A 15,377-nucleotide genomic window follows, 5' to 3' on the forward strand; every position below is an offset into this window, starting at 1 on the left:
TTCGATTAACCACATGCAGGGGACGCTGAACACCATGCAGGGGCAGTGTATTGAGTTGCAGACTGCCATGTCTAAGGTAGTGTCAGATGAGTCTCAGATACAGAAGAATAAGTCTATGATGGTATGGTGATAATGATTGAGATGGTGATTATAATAATGATGACTAGCGGTACCCCACCCTAAGGGCAGTAAATCATTGGATCTGATTAATTAAATTCAATGCAATTCAATCTTTGAGGAGTGCAACCATAGAAATACAATGACTTTACACTAATAATAAGCTATTGTCAACTTGCCGTCTATGCTTATCTTGCTCATTGCTCACTGTCAATTGCTGACTGTTACCCTATGAGTGCAACTATTATTGATTTCTCACAGAAAAATTATTTGGTTGCAAATGTACCTGGGGCCATGTAAATAATTGTTAGGCTACTCATTTTGAATCCACCGGTGGCAACTTGTGTGACCATAAAAGTCTGTGCGACTTGGCACAGTAAAATAATTTGGTTACTGACCTGCCCTACATCATAGAAGGCCCTTCAAGTCGAACTAGGAAATTCTGACATTTCTGACTCACTAACTCGTCATGGAATGACTAACTCGTCATGGAAAGTTTCCCACTTGTGAAGTATTAGAATCAACCAGTAGGAAGCTCTACGCTAATAACGTACATTCATTTTAACTCTGAGGTTCCAAGTTTCCGATGACATGTGAATGCGTCAATAATTGCTATGGTAATTTTGAATGTTCAGTCAGTGAGCATTATGTGTAATTATCCTACATACTTACATCAAATACTTTATGATAGCATCATCTCCTGTAGTAGCAGTGCCATTCCAAACACAATAAATGTAAAAATGAACAAAGATACAAAATATTGCTAAAGTGAAGAAAATCAGCTCAAAAGTGTAGGAGGAAATGCCCCTGCAGCAGGGAGGCTTACGGTATTATAATATATTGTAGATAACATTAATATAATTTGTGTATTTACAGTATCAGTACACATACAAATGAAAGTATATGCTAGGGAATGATCTACACTGAGTGAACAAAACATTAAGAACACCTTCCTTTTGAGGTCCCCCCCCTTGGTGGTGGACCATTGTTGATACTCAGGGAAAACTGTTGAGCTGAAAAACCCAACAGCTTCTGGCACCTACTACCATACTCTGTTCAAAGGGACTTAAATGTTTGGTCTTGCCCATTCACCCTCTGAATGACACACATACACAATCCATGTCTCAATTGTCTAAAAGTCCATCTTTAACCTGTCTCCTCCTCTTCATCTACACTGAGAAGAAGATTTAACAATTAACATCAATAAGGGATTATAGCTTTCACCTGATTAGTCTGTGTCACAGAAAGAGAAGGTGTTCTTAATAATGTTTAATACACTCAGTATACTATGTGTCAATGATGCTATAGATTCCAAGTGGTTGATTTTTTAGGGAATATGGAATATTCTCTATTTTATACCTGCAGATCATCACAGCAGCTGATGTTGCTGTACAGAGGAAGGAGATCCTCCGAGCATCAGGCCTCATCCCTGAACAAAAGGAGTTGATCCTCATGGCCAGTGTCACTGCGCAGAGGAAGGGAATCGTCCCAATGTCCAGCGTCCCTGCACACAGGGAGGGGATCCTCCTCACAGCCAGTGTCCCTGTGAAGAATGGAAACAATCATCCACAACCACCTCCCATCATCCCCATGGTGGCACCACTGTGGAAATGGGATGGTGGAGCGTGTACTCCACCTGTGGATTTCTATTCCAAGAGAAGAGGTCACTTAAACGTACCTAATTAGTAAAGAAATTACCATTGTGATAGCGTGATGATGTGACTATTTTATGCAGAAATAGTTTGGCGATTGGTCACATTTGTAAGCCCTCACATAATAATGCAGGGAATTGTTGATTTTGCAACCAAAACAATGCGATGGCAGAGTACTGGAGTAAACTCCCAGTAATCCCCGTGACTGCGTGTAGGTTAAGATTGGGTTGTAACAGAGTATCAGAGCGAGACGTTCCTACCTGTCAGCAAGTAATTGTTCTGTGTGGTGACATGATCAGAGTGGCCTGACTTCTTCCACTTATTACAGATGTCCGACTTAGATATGTTGAGCATCCTGCTATGATGTCCATTACCAAGCCGGAACACTCCGAGGCCAACCCTCAGTGCCAGACGGCAGCTGGGTCTTTGGGAGTGGAAGAGTTAATAAGAAGGAGGTTCATCTACCTGAGGACAAAGACAGATCTGTAAGGAACTGGTTATTAACACTATATTCTATGTAGAGACAATTGAGTGGATTAAAATTTGTACAAATTGTGGCTTGCTTCACATTGCTAATATCTTCTTCCTCAGATTGTCTGGGATCCAACTCTGCACAGATGGGTTAACAAAACTGAGCCCAAGGCTGAGGTACACACTTAAATTCAATGAAATTAAAAACAGTGAACAACCATTGTATTTCAACTGTGATAATATTACTAACAATTTGGAAAATGTGTTGATGCGTTTTCCAGAACAAGTGTGTACAACCACCTCCACGAATGGGGACATATGGATATCAGGAGAACACTGGCAGTGTCCCCAAAGGAGTGAATCCTTACTCTATGAAAGCAAGTGAATATTGCTTTAGAATACATGTGGTTTAACCAAGACCGTGTCAGCCGATCATAGATGTCCCTGGTGGTCTCCTGCTAACACCTTTCCCACTACCAGCAGGTCTATGGGGCAGCAGATACCCTACAATGCATTACAATGATGGGACCAACTCAAAGCCGTGGGCCTGGACTGCTTCCTAGACAGCTCTCTGGCTTGCTCCCTCCTTCACACTTTGACCTCATGGCACCAATGGTTGTACCACCTGACACTCTACCCTACTGAGGTATGACTCTGGAAAATCCTTCCAAATTGTATCCATTCATCATTAAATGAGATTTTACTTTAACATAGCAAATGACTGAAGTAGCAAGGATGTTATCTAATTTTTATTTTTGTCCAACAGGCCATTTGCCCAGATTGGATTTGCAATACATAGATTTTTTCAGCATTAAAAAACTTCAGCATTAAAAATGTATTAAAATATGATCTTTCAATGAATCTCTCCTTTGTGTCCTCATGTTCATTAATTTGATGTGTTATATCATCATTTACAATGCTTATTGCTTCTGCATTGCTTTACGTTACAGAAAAGTATATACACTGCTCAAAAAAATAAAGGAAACACTAAAATAACACATCCTAGATCTGAATGAATGAAATATTCTTATTAAATACTTTTTTCTTTACACAGTTGAATGTGCTGACAACAAAATCACACAAAAATGATCAATGGAAATCAAATGTATCAACCCATGGAGGTCTGGATTTGGAGTCACACTCAAAATTAAAGTGGAAAACCACACTACAGGCTGATCCAACTTTGATGTAATGTCCTTAAAACAAGTCCAAATGAGGCTCAGTAGTGTGTGTGGCCTCCACGTGCCTGTATGACCTCCCTACAACGCCTGGGCATGTTCCTGATGAGATGGCGGATGGTCTCCTGAGGGATCTCCTCCCAGACCTGGACTAAAGCATCCGCCAACTCCTGGACAGTCTGTGGTGGATGGAGCGAGACATGATGCCCCAGATGTGCTCAATTGGATTCAGGTCTGGGGAACGGGTGGGCCAGTCCATAGCATCAATGCCTTCCTCTTGCAGGAACTGCTGACACACTCCAGCCACATGAGGTCTATCATTGTCTTGCATTAGGAGGAACCCAGGGCCAACCACACCAGCATATGGTCTCACAAGGGGTCTGAGGATCTCATCTCGGTACCTAATGGCAGTCGGGCTACCTCTGGCGAGCACATGGAGGGCTGTGCGGCCCCCCAAAGAAATGCCACCCCACACCATGACTGACCCACCGCCAAACCGGTCATGCTGGAGGATGTTGCAGGCAGCAGAACGTTCTCCACGGCGTCTCCAGACTGTCACGTCTGTCACGTGCTCAGTGTGAACCTGCTTTCATCTGTGAAGAGCACAGGGCGCAAGTGGCGAATTTGCCAATCTTGGTGTTCTCTGGCAAATGCCAAACATACTGCACGGTGTTGGGCTGTAAGCTGTGGACGTCATACCCCCCTCATGGAGTCTGTTTCTGACCGTTTGAGCAGACGCGTGCACATTTGTGGCCTGCTGGAGGTCATTTTGCAGGGCTCTGGCTGTGCTCCTCCTGCTCGTCCTTGCACAAAAGTGGAGGTAGCGGTCCTGCTGCTCGGTTGTTGCCCTCCTACGGCCTCCACGTCTCCTGATGTACTGGCCTGTCTCCTGGTAGCGCCTCCATGCTCTGGACACTACGCTGACAGACACAGCAAACCTTCTTGCCACATCTCGAATTGATGTGCCATCCTGGATGAGCTGCACTACCTGAGCCACTTGTGTGGGTTGTAGACTCCGTCTCATGTTACCACTAGAGTGAAAGCACCGCCAGCATTCAAAAGTGACCAAATCAGCCAGGAAGCATAGGAACTGAGAAGTGGTCTGTGGTCCCCACCTGCAGAACCACTCCTTTATTGGGGGTGTCTTGCTAAATGCCTATAATTTCCACCTGTTGTCTATTCCATTTGCACAACAGCATGTGAAATGTATTGTCAATCAGTGTTGCTTCCTAAGTGGACAGTTTGATTTCACAGAAGGGTGATTGACTTGGAGTTACATTGTGTTGTTTAAGTGTTCCCTTTATTTTTTTGTGCAGTATATATATATATATATATATATATGTGTGTGTGTATATATATATATGTACATATATATAAAGTGCCTTGCGAAAGTATTCGGCCCCTTGAACTTTGCGACCTTTTGCCACATTTCAGGCTTCAAACAGAAAGATATAAAACTGTATTTTTTTGTGAAGAATCAACAACAAGTGGGAGACAATCATGAAGTGGAACGACATTTATTGGATATTTCTAACTTTTTTAACAAATCAAAAACTGAAAAATTGGGCGTGCAAAATTATTCAGCCCCTTTACTTTCAGTGCAGCAAACTCTCTCCAGAAGTTCAGTGAGGATCTCTGAATGATCCAATGTTGTCCTAAATGACTAATGATGATAAATACAATCCACCTGTGTGTAATCAAGTCTCCGTATAAATGCACCTGCACTGTGATAGTCTCAGAGGTCCGTTAAAAGCGCAGAGAGCATCATGAAGAACAAGGAACACACCAGGCAGGTCCGAGATACTGTTGTGAAGAAGTTTAAAGCCGGATTTGGATACAAAAAGATTTCCCAAGCTTTAAACATCCCAAGGAGCACTGTGCAAGCGATAATATTGAAATGGAAGGAGTATCAGACCACTGCAAATCTACCAAGACCTGGCCGTCCCTCTAAACTTTCAGCTCATACAAGGAGAAGACTGATCAGAGATCCAGCCAAGAGGCCCATGATCACTCTGAATGAACTGCAGAGATCTACAGCTGAGGTGGGAGACTCTGTCCATAGGACAACAATCAGTCGTATATTGCACAAATCTGGCCTTTATGGAAGAGTGGCAAGAAGAAAGCCATTTCTTAAAGATATCCATAAAAAGTGTCGTTTGAAGTTTGCCACAAGCCACCTTGGAGACACACCAAACATGTGGAAGAAGGTGCTCTGGTCAGATGAAACCAAAATTGAACTTTTGGCAACAATGCAAAACGTTATGTTTGGCGTAAAAGCAACACAGCTCATCACCCTGAACACACTGTCAAACATGGTGGTGGCAGCATCATGGTTTGGGCCTGCTTTTCTTCAGCAGGGACAGGGAAGATGGTTAAAATTGATGGGAAGATGGATGGAGCCAAATACAGGACCATTCTGGAAGAGAACCTGATGGAGTCTGCAAAAGACCTGAGACTGGGACGGAGATTTGTCTTCCAACAAGACAATGATCCAAAACATAAAGCAAAATCTACAATGGAATGGTTAAAAAATAAACATATCCAGGTGTTAAAATGGCCAAATCAAAGTCCAGACCTGAATCCAATCGAGAATCTGTGGAAAGAACTGAAAACTGCTGTTCACAAATGCTCTCCATCCAACCTCACTGAGCTCGAGCTGTTTTGCAAGGAGGAATGGGAAAAAATGTCAGTCTCTCGATGTGCAAAACTGATAGAGACATACCCCAAGCGACTTACAGCTGTAATCGCAGCAAAAGGTGGCGCTACAAAGTATTAACTTAAGGGGGCTGAACAATTTTGCACGCCCAATTTTTCAGTTTTTGATTTGTTAAAAAAGTTTGAAATATCCAATAAATGTCGTTCCACTTCCTGATTGTGTCCCACTTGTTGTTGATTCTTCACAAAAAAAATACAGTTTTATATCTTTATGTTTGAAGCCTGAAATGTGGCAAAAGGTCGCAAAGTTCAAGGGGGCCGAATACTTTCGCAAGGCACTGTGTGTGTGTGTGTATATATATATATATATATATAGTATTTACAAATTCACCACATTCATGATTTTATATGGGAATCAAAAAGCTTTCATTAATGTTCACCATGTGCTGATGTGCTCAGCACTCAACAGACCCCATTATGACATCACAATGTAACGGAAGCCTTGCCATGATATCATTCCTGGTTCCATCTGACAAGCAACATTTAATTTCCACTCATTTCATGATAGATCTCTCACAGAGATAGGTTAAGTTCTTATTTTGAGAGTGTTAATATTTATCATCAATGGCTTATCGAGGGAGAAAATCAAGTGAGTTTGACAAACTCCAGAAGGAGAACTCACAGATGAAGAGCGTCATCGAAAACCTGAGGAAGCAAAACATGGCTTTAAACCAGCAGGATGACCAGGACAAGTTTTCAAGTTTTGTAAGGCTCATCAGTTTTTCAAACGTTTTTTCCAAAAATATCACTGTTATTTTGTGGTTTCATAGACATACAGTAGGCCTACATCCATAAAATATTTTGCTTAACTTTTTTATGACACACTGTAGAGACTATTTTGCCTACTTCACTTCTGCTATACATTTCATACTGTACCATTGTGATCCAGGGATATCAGGAGAGCTACCCAATCCCAGAGTGCCATCGTGGCTTCATCAGTGATGCCAGACTTCTGCAGATGCAGAGAGCTGAGAGAGAGGCCATGGAAGCAAAGCAAAGAAAGATAAGTGCTATCCATGAGAATTATGTCCGGACTGCTCTCATCGGGGTTGGCAGCACCTTCGCACACCACTTCGTCCCACCTATTCAGTGCATTCCGCGGCCGAAAGCTCCACCGAGGCCTTTGCCACGAAGGCTTGACGGCTTAGCTCTGGCCCCACTGAAGAACGTGGTGGGGGTGGACGGAGCCCAAGTCGCCCGGATCTCACTCTCTGGAGGAATATCCAGGTAAATGAGTCATTCACAGCAGTAGCGTGTGGACTGTTCCCGTCCCTCCAACTGGAGCTCCCTCCAAAGGGGCAAGAAGAAGACAGGGCAGGCGGGGAGTCAAAGGGGTGAAAGTCCAGTCGGACCAGGGCTGTGCTGACAACAACGGACCCATTGACCTGATGGAGGAGGTGAGGGACATCGAGGCTCACCTGAAGGAATGCCTGGAAGGTAGGATGATACTTCAGAATTTATTGTAAATGTGAAAATTTGTCACTTCAGAATTTACTTGGACTGATAAATTGCCAAAACAGATAGTGGTTCCATGTCTTAATAATCAAATCAAACTTTATTTGTCACATGTGCCGAACACACAGGGGTAGACTTACCGTGAAACAAACAGTGCAGTTCAAGAAGAGTTAAGAAAATATTTACCAAATAAACAAAAGTAAAAAATAATAATAATTAAAGTAACACAATGACATAACCTAACGAGGTTAAATACAGGGAGTATCGGTATCGAGTCAGTCTGTGGCCGTACAGGTTAGAAAGGATACCCTTCTTTTTGACTGCATGATAGAATAGATCCTAGAATACAGGATCTCTCTTATTTAGTTTATGTACGATACAGTTGCAAGTCAAGAAATTGCACAATACATCATTTCAATACCCTATTGTTTTGTTTTGCACACTTCGTACAAAATAATACAATGCAGTACTACAGGATATTTCTTAACGTAACTCTTTATTAGCTAGCTATAACAGGCATGTTCACATATCGCCAACCAGGATCAATCTGCCATGACCTAACCATTTGGGTGGTCTTAACCAATCATAGCACAGTATGATATGGCGGTAAAATGCGTCCAATTACAATTCCGTATGTTTACACATGAACAATACATCCCCCTTCTTTTAAAACAAAAAAAATGTTTACATATTCTAAGGGTGTCTTTTGAATACATGCTCTGTAGTTTGATCTCAAGGTAGGTAACCATTTATATTGCATACTACACCAACTGATTCAACAGACTCAAACAATAATCCAACATACTGTTACTTTTCAAACAAGGGATTCTCAGCAACTCAGCTTTCACTGTAGAAATAACATCTTAACATTTCAAACCACTACAATACCAAAGCATTTCAAGTGAACTTTCAATAACAAGTTTACAGTCTGGAACTCTTTTAGGGCAGCGATCCGCCTACACCCTTTGACATTTCACAGGTCTAGGACAGCTCTGGGCTTGACCTCTCTTCCTGACCTTGTGCGATATGATGCTGAGCATGCTTCTGTCAGTCATCAGTTCTTATGGTGTTGCAGGTAAGTGTGGTGTATGTTGTGCTGTGTGTGTGTGTGTGTGTTTAGTCCATCACGTTCTCTTTCAGGGGAACAGTTCATCTCATCAGTGTGTTGTTCTTTTGTGTTCAGTAGGTGACGACGATTGCAGTGTGATCCTTCTGCGGTGCGGACGTGATATGAACGTTCTGTGTCAGCTGGCTGGATGACGACTACTGGCTTCCAGAGGCCATGCTCCTGGATTCTAACTGACTCTCCGTCAATCAGTGGTGCAGTGGTCTAGCTGACCTGTCGTAGTGTCGCTTTTGTTGTTGTCTCTGTGCACGTTTTCCATGCATTTCCTATTAGCTGACGACCTCAGTTTGCAGCTGTTGGTTGGTGCTGGGAAGGATTGAGCCAAGTCTGCGGCTCATCAACAGCTGGGCTGGGGATTTGAAGTTGTCAACTGGAGTGTTGCAGTATTCAAGAAGACTGAGGTAGGGGTCTCTCGTCTGCTTTTGCTTTGTCCATGAGTGATTTAGCAATCTGCACAGATTTTTCAGCGAGGCCATTACTTTGAGGGTAATATGGGCTTGTGGTGACTTGTAAACTCCCATGCTTTTGTGAAGGATTCAAACTCATTTGATTTGTAACAGTGTCCATTGTCAGATATTAAAGTCTCTACAAAGGCTGCTTTCAGCTTGTGTATCACGGCTGCAGATGTGGTGCTGTGAAGCTTGTTGAGTTCGAAGTATCTGCTGTAGTAGTCCACTGTTACGATGTAGTCCTCGTTGTTCCAGGTGAACAGATCGGTTGCCACGACCTGCCAAGGTCGGCCTGGGATACAGTGAGGTAACATTGGCTCTTTGGTGTTAGAGGGGCGTCATTCAAGACATATGGCGCATTTACCAACAATGTCCTCTATTTGTTTGCACATTCCGGGCCAAAACAAAATGTCCCGGGCTCTCTGTTTATTCAGAAATTCATTAAAAATCCTACAATGTGATTTTCTGGATTTTTTTCTCATTTTGTCTGTCATAGTTGAAGTGTGATAAAAATGACAGGCTTCTCTCATCTTTTTAAGTGGGAGAACTTGCACAATTTGTGGCTGACTAAATACTTTTTTGCCCCACTGTATGTACTGATGGAAATGTTTACATCTGAACAGAATGGCGTAGAGCTCCTTTTCGATTTGAACGTAGTTTATTTCAGTCTGTGAGAGATTTGGAAGCGTAGCCGATGGGCTTTCCTTCTTGCAGTAGCACTGCACCTAGTCCATACTTCGACGTGTCCACTTGGAGTCTGAGCTCTTTGTCGGGGTCGTAGTAGGCAAAGATTGGTCCTGGTGCTCTCGTGATCACGTCTTTCACATTCTGGAAAGCAATGTCGTGTTGCTTGTCCTAGAGAAACTCACTGGAATGCTTTAGCAGTTGACACAGGGGTGCCTTAGCATTGGAGAGGCTGGGTGCAAACTTGGCTAAGTAGTTGACCATGCTAATCACTGTTTCCAGCTCTGCACGGTTCTTTGGTGGCTCCCTTTCTTTTATGGCTTAGATCTTCTGTGGATCTGGCTTGATTCCAGTCGCTGACCTCTAACTTCGACTGTGTTCTTCTCGGTGTTGAGCCGGACTCCTCTCTCACGGGACCTTTGCAGCATCGCGCTGAGGTTTCGGTCGTGCTCCTCTTTGGTTCGACCGTAGACAAGGATGTCGTCCACAACTCCGTCGAGGCCTTCGTACACTTGGTCAATCTTTCGCTGAAACTCGTCTTGGGCTGCGATAATCTCAAAAGGCAGGCGACGGAACCTGTAGCGTCCAAACGGTTGTGAGCTTAGATGACTCTTCTGTGAGCATGATAGCCCAGTAGCCTGATCTAGCGTCCATGACACTGAAGTAGTGTGCTCCCGCTAGCTTGTGTGTGATGCCATCTAGCGTCAGTAAAGGATCACGGGGGCGTTTGATAGCCTTGTTCAAGTCTCTTGGGTCGAGACATACTCGGAGCTTGCCTATGCGAGGTTTCTCCACCACCACTAACGCGTTCACCCAGTCAGTCGTTTCTGTAACCTTGGTGACTATGTCACATTGCTCCATGCTCTCCAACACTTTCTTCAGGCGGGCACGGAGAGCAAGGGGAATCTTTCTCGGTGGGTAGACCACAGGGGTTGCGTCTGGGTCAAGGTGAATGGTACATTCTCCTGGGAATAATCCTATTCCTGTAAAAACATAAGCAAACTCCTCCAGTGAATTGTCTCTCTACTGGTGCTGTCACTGATAAAACTAGCTTGATGAGGTCCATGTCTAAGCATGCTTTAAGACCTAGCACTGCAGGTGCTCTAGTGTCAACAACATAAAAGTCCAACATCATGTCACTTTCCTTGTATTTGCATTTGAAAGTGCATGTGCCTTTTACTGGGAGCTGTTCACCATCATAACCAGTCAGTCTGCGCGTGGTGGGCTGTAGCTCGTACTCAGATGTCAAGCTGCGGTACTTATTCAGAGGAATAATGTTTACTTGTGCACCAGTGTCTAGTTTGAACTTTAGCTTTGTGCCTTGTGTTCCTATCTCAATGTCAGCAAAGGCTTGCTCTGTCTCTGATATTTGACTTTTCTGTGTCACTGAATCAATAAACAGTTCATCAGCGTTTGACTCTTTGATTGACATTTCATCTTCACTCACTGTGAGTACTGTTTTTCCACGGTAAGCTCTGCACACTTTTGCAAAGTGATTCCATCCGGCTATGTCGATAGCTTTGTCCAGCGCTACCTCAGACCCAACATTCAAAAGTTTCTCTCCCACTCGCGGTGTGTATTCCAACTACAATACGGTCCCTGACCATCTCATCCTTGTTTGCATAATCACAGTCTTTCACAAGCAGACGCAGCTCTGTCACAAACTGTTCAAAAGACTCGCTAGCTCCCTGAATTTGTACCGAGCAATATGGTCTTCGGCACAACATATGCTTCAAAAAGATCGTAGTATGTTTTCAGTACCTTTGATTCAGCCTCGGTAAGTGTCCATGTAAATATCTCTCACTTTTTCACCGATCCAGAGGAGCAGGTAGCAGCATTTTTCCTCTTCTCCTCTGTCCTTCAGAGGACCCGTGAACCTTAGCTCCACATGCTGTTTGTACTTACGCCATGCATCGGGTAAGTTTGTAGACTCCCAGTCCATTCGAGGTGAAGGAACTCCAGAAAAATCCATCTTGTAAGGCCTTTTATTCTGACACCATGTCCTGTTTTGCACACAATAATACAATGCCGTTGTAACGCTCCGGGTGTCGTGGGTGTGGAGTCAGACGCTGGAAACAGAGAGTGCAATGCTGTGCTCTTTAATGCACAAACGCAACAGGGTGCTCACAACCAAACTGCCCCAAACACGGGGGACGAAAATAGTACAACTGAAATACACGACCAGGAACAAACTCGTTCCTCTACTACAGAACCGAAGGTCACAATAATTAATCCCGCACAAAGAAACAGGCAGGCCGGCTGTCTAATAAAGCCCAACTAATCATTCACGAACAGGTGCTAACAATAAACAAGGAGGGGGAGGAAAGACACTCAGTGGCAGCTAATAGGCCGGTGACGACGACCGCCGAGCGCCACCCGACCGGGAAGGGAAGCCACCCTCGGTCGGACTCGTGACAGCCGTACTACAAGATATTTCTTAACGTAGCTCTTTATTATTTAGCTATAACTGGCATGTTCACGTATCGCCAACCAGGATCAATCTGCCCATGACCTAACCATTTGGGTGGTCTTAACCAATCATAGCACAGCATGATATAGCGGTGAAATGCATCCAATTACAATTCAGTATGTTTACACATATGAATATTATACCTATAGCCTAAATCTTTTGATTACTGATGCACGTTTCTGCCTGGTGGCCAACATGCCTTCCTATGCCTGGCTTTGCCCCTCCCATCTCTCTCCATTGCTAACTCCGTGCCTACCTATTCCTGGCTTTGCCCCAACTATCTCTTTCTCTTGCTAACACTGTGTTTCTTTTCTGTGAAAGATGCGAGAGTTTGTGCTGTTGAAGTAAAGCATGGAAAATAGTTTCCTCCGTTGCAGAAAACACTGAATCTTAGGAGTCGGAGTCCATTCCGCCAAGCTTGACACCCCAAATTTGTAGTCGACACCAGGAGTGGACGACTCTATTATTTTGAAGTCGACTCCCAACCACTACCTGTGAGATTCAGTCTGACTAGTAGCAACTTTGTCTTCTCTTCCCTAGCAGTTGAAACTCAAACATTAAAAAACAACAGCTTGTGAACAAAACAATGTAAATAGCCAAGAAACACAAGGACAAAGTCTCCCTCCAGTAGTCTTTAGTTTCAAGTATTTTATTCCTGTGCGCAGCGCTTTTATAAATGTATCTTTCTCTCAGATCTTCATGTGCGCACAACCCCCAGCCAGGCAGTGTTGCAGCACAAGGTGGGATAGGCTATATATAATTCGTAGTTCTTTGACTTTGCGATTTAATTTACCAGCTATGAAACAAAACAGCAGAAATACAGCTGCTGCAGTATTTATTTTACAATAAATGTGATCATGCTTGACTATTTTTATTTACAAGTAAGTGAAATGCTGGAATTACACAAAATGTTAACCTCAGATCACGATCACGACAAGATTGATTAGTTTTAAACAGATCTGTCACGACTTCCTCCGAAGTCGGTTCCTCTCCTTGTTCGGGCTGCGTTCGGTGGTCGACGTCACCGGTCTTCTAGCCATCGCCGATCCATCTTTCGTTTTGTCTTGTTTTCCCACACACCTGGTTTACATTTCCTCATTGCTTGACGTGTATATAACCCTCGGTTCCCCCCATGTCTGTGTGTGGAATTGTTTGTTGTAAAGTGTATGTGCACTTCAGACTGGTTTGCGACGGGTTATTTCAACCCACATTTTGTTGTTCTGGGTGCTGTTGGTTTTTTTCCTCCATTAAACTGCTCCGGTTATTACCCAGTTCTGCTCTCCTGCGCCTGACTTCACTGCAGCTTGTTTCGCAACTCTTTCAAGATCAATATCTTAGGGTTCGATTTTTCCAAGCGCTGGGATGCGCAGAACTTAGAACACGTAGTTAATGAAATGCCCAGGAAATGGCACAGAAAATTTGGGGCGGTCTCTGCATAAAAGTCAATGGCCACACACCAATACATGGATTTGACAGTCAAATTATTACTTAAATAGCAGTCAACTGTTGTCACTGTATAGAGGGTCGTGACTCGTTTAGGTTAACTAACAAAAAAAGTGGTCTGGTCCCTTTTCCATGATCGAAGCCTCCCGAAATCAACATCCAATATTCCAAAATATAGATAAAAGCCTTCAAGTACTCATCTGACCAACTTCTTCAGGGCCAGCCAGGCCCCCTGTCGCCCCCCATGCGCCCTGAAACCCAACCCCCATAAGAAGAAGCCCAAATACGACCTGCCCTTGCCCAGTATACATACAAGGTAAGAGGACAACACTAGTTTTTCGTCTTGTAGTTAAACTTGTTTTATACACAGTTTAAAGGTATAGGTCATCCCAATTACAAAATGACTTAAGTTACGTTTACATTTCATTTGAAATCCAATGCATCCAAAGTGTACATTAGTCTTTCCTGGTTCATAACATATTTTTTGGTCCCTTTCAGATCACAGCCATGTCAACAGTGGGCGTCAGGCTTGTAAGAGACATGAATTATCTGTGAGATTCAGTGACCAAGGCTAGAAGGTGAGATTCCATCTCTCAACTGCTCATTGTACTGAATAGATAATCATGAGCTAACATTGTACGACCTTATTTGCTGTAACAGACAGTTAGTATTTTAGGGAAGCAAGGCATTTGTGTAGGATGTGCATTGTAGACTATGTTCTTTGCATTCTTTATCATGTATTTCTCATAGAAAGAGTCTGTTCTAGTCATTCATCTAATCTTGTCATTCAATTTCTATGGTATTTCTCTCCATTAGGACTGGGTATTGGCTCCTACGGGTTACTCTGCCTTCCAATGTGATAGAGAATGCCTCTACCCTCTGTGTTCCTGCATAAACTCCACCACCCACACTATGATCCAACTAGTGGTCAGTATGCACCTCTACACCCTCTCTCACATGAACGCAAACATTACGGTTTCAGTGGGAAAGACGGTAAATGGTTCAGACATTAATGGCAAATATAAAAAACTAAGATACCGAAGTTACCGGAGTCTACAATGGCAGACTGTTAATGTAGGGATAGTGAGAAGTAACATTCAAGACTGAAGCAATTATCCCCTCTAGTGGTATACTTTATACTGTACCAGGTTACTACACACTGATAATACAAAACATTTAGGACACCTGCTCTTTCCATGACATAGACTGACCAAGTTAAAGCTATGACCCCTTATTGATGTCACTTGTTGAATCTACTTCAATCAGTGTAGATGAAGGGGAGTTAAAGAAAGATTTTAAAACCTTGAGAGAATTGAGACATGGATTGTGTGTGTCATTCAGAGGGTGATTCAGCAAGAGAAAATATTTAACTGTCTTTGAACGGGGTATGTTAGTAGGTGGCAGGCGCACCGGGTTAAGTGTGTCAAGAACTGCAACACTGCTGTTTTTTTCCATGTGTCTCAAGAATGGTCCACCACCCAAAGGACGTCCAGCCAACTTGACACAACATGGGCCAGCATCCTTGTGGAACGCTTAGGGCAGCTTGTCGAGTCCATGCCCAGAGGAAATTAGGCTGTTCTGAGGGGAAAAGAGTGTGCAACTCAATATTAGGAAGAT

This window comes from Oncorhynchus mykiss, unplaced genomic scaffold (assembly GCF_013265735.2).
Source record: "Oncorhynchus mykiss isolate Arlee unplaced genomic scaffold, USDA_OmykA_1.1 un_scaffold_444, whole genome shotgun sequence".
NCBI classification, from domain to species: domain Eukaryota; kingdom Metazoa; phylum Chordata; class Actinopteri; order Salmoniformes; family Salmonidae; genus Oncorhynchus; species Oncorhynchus mykiss.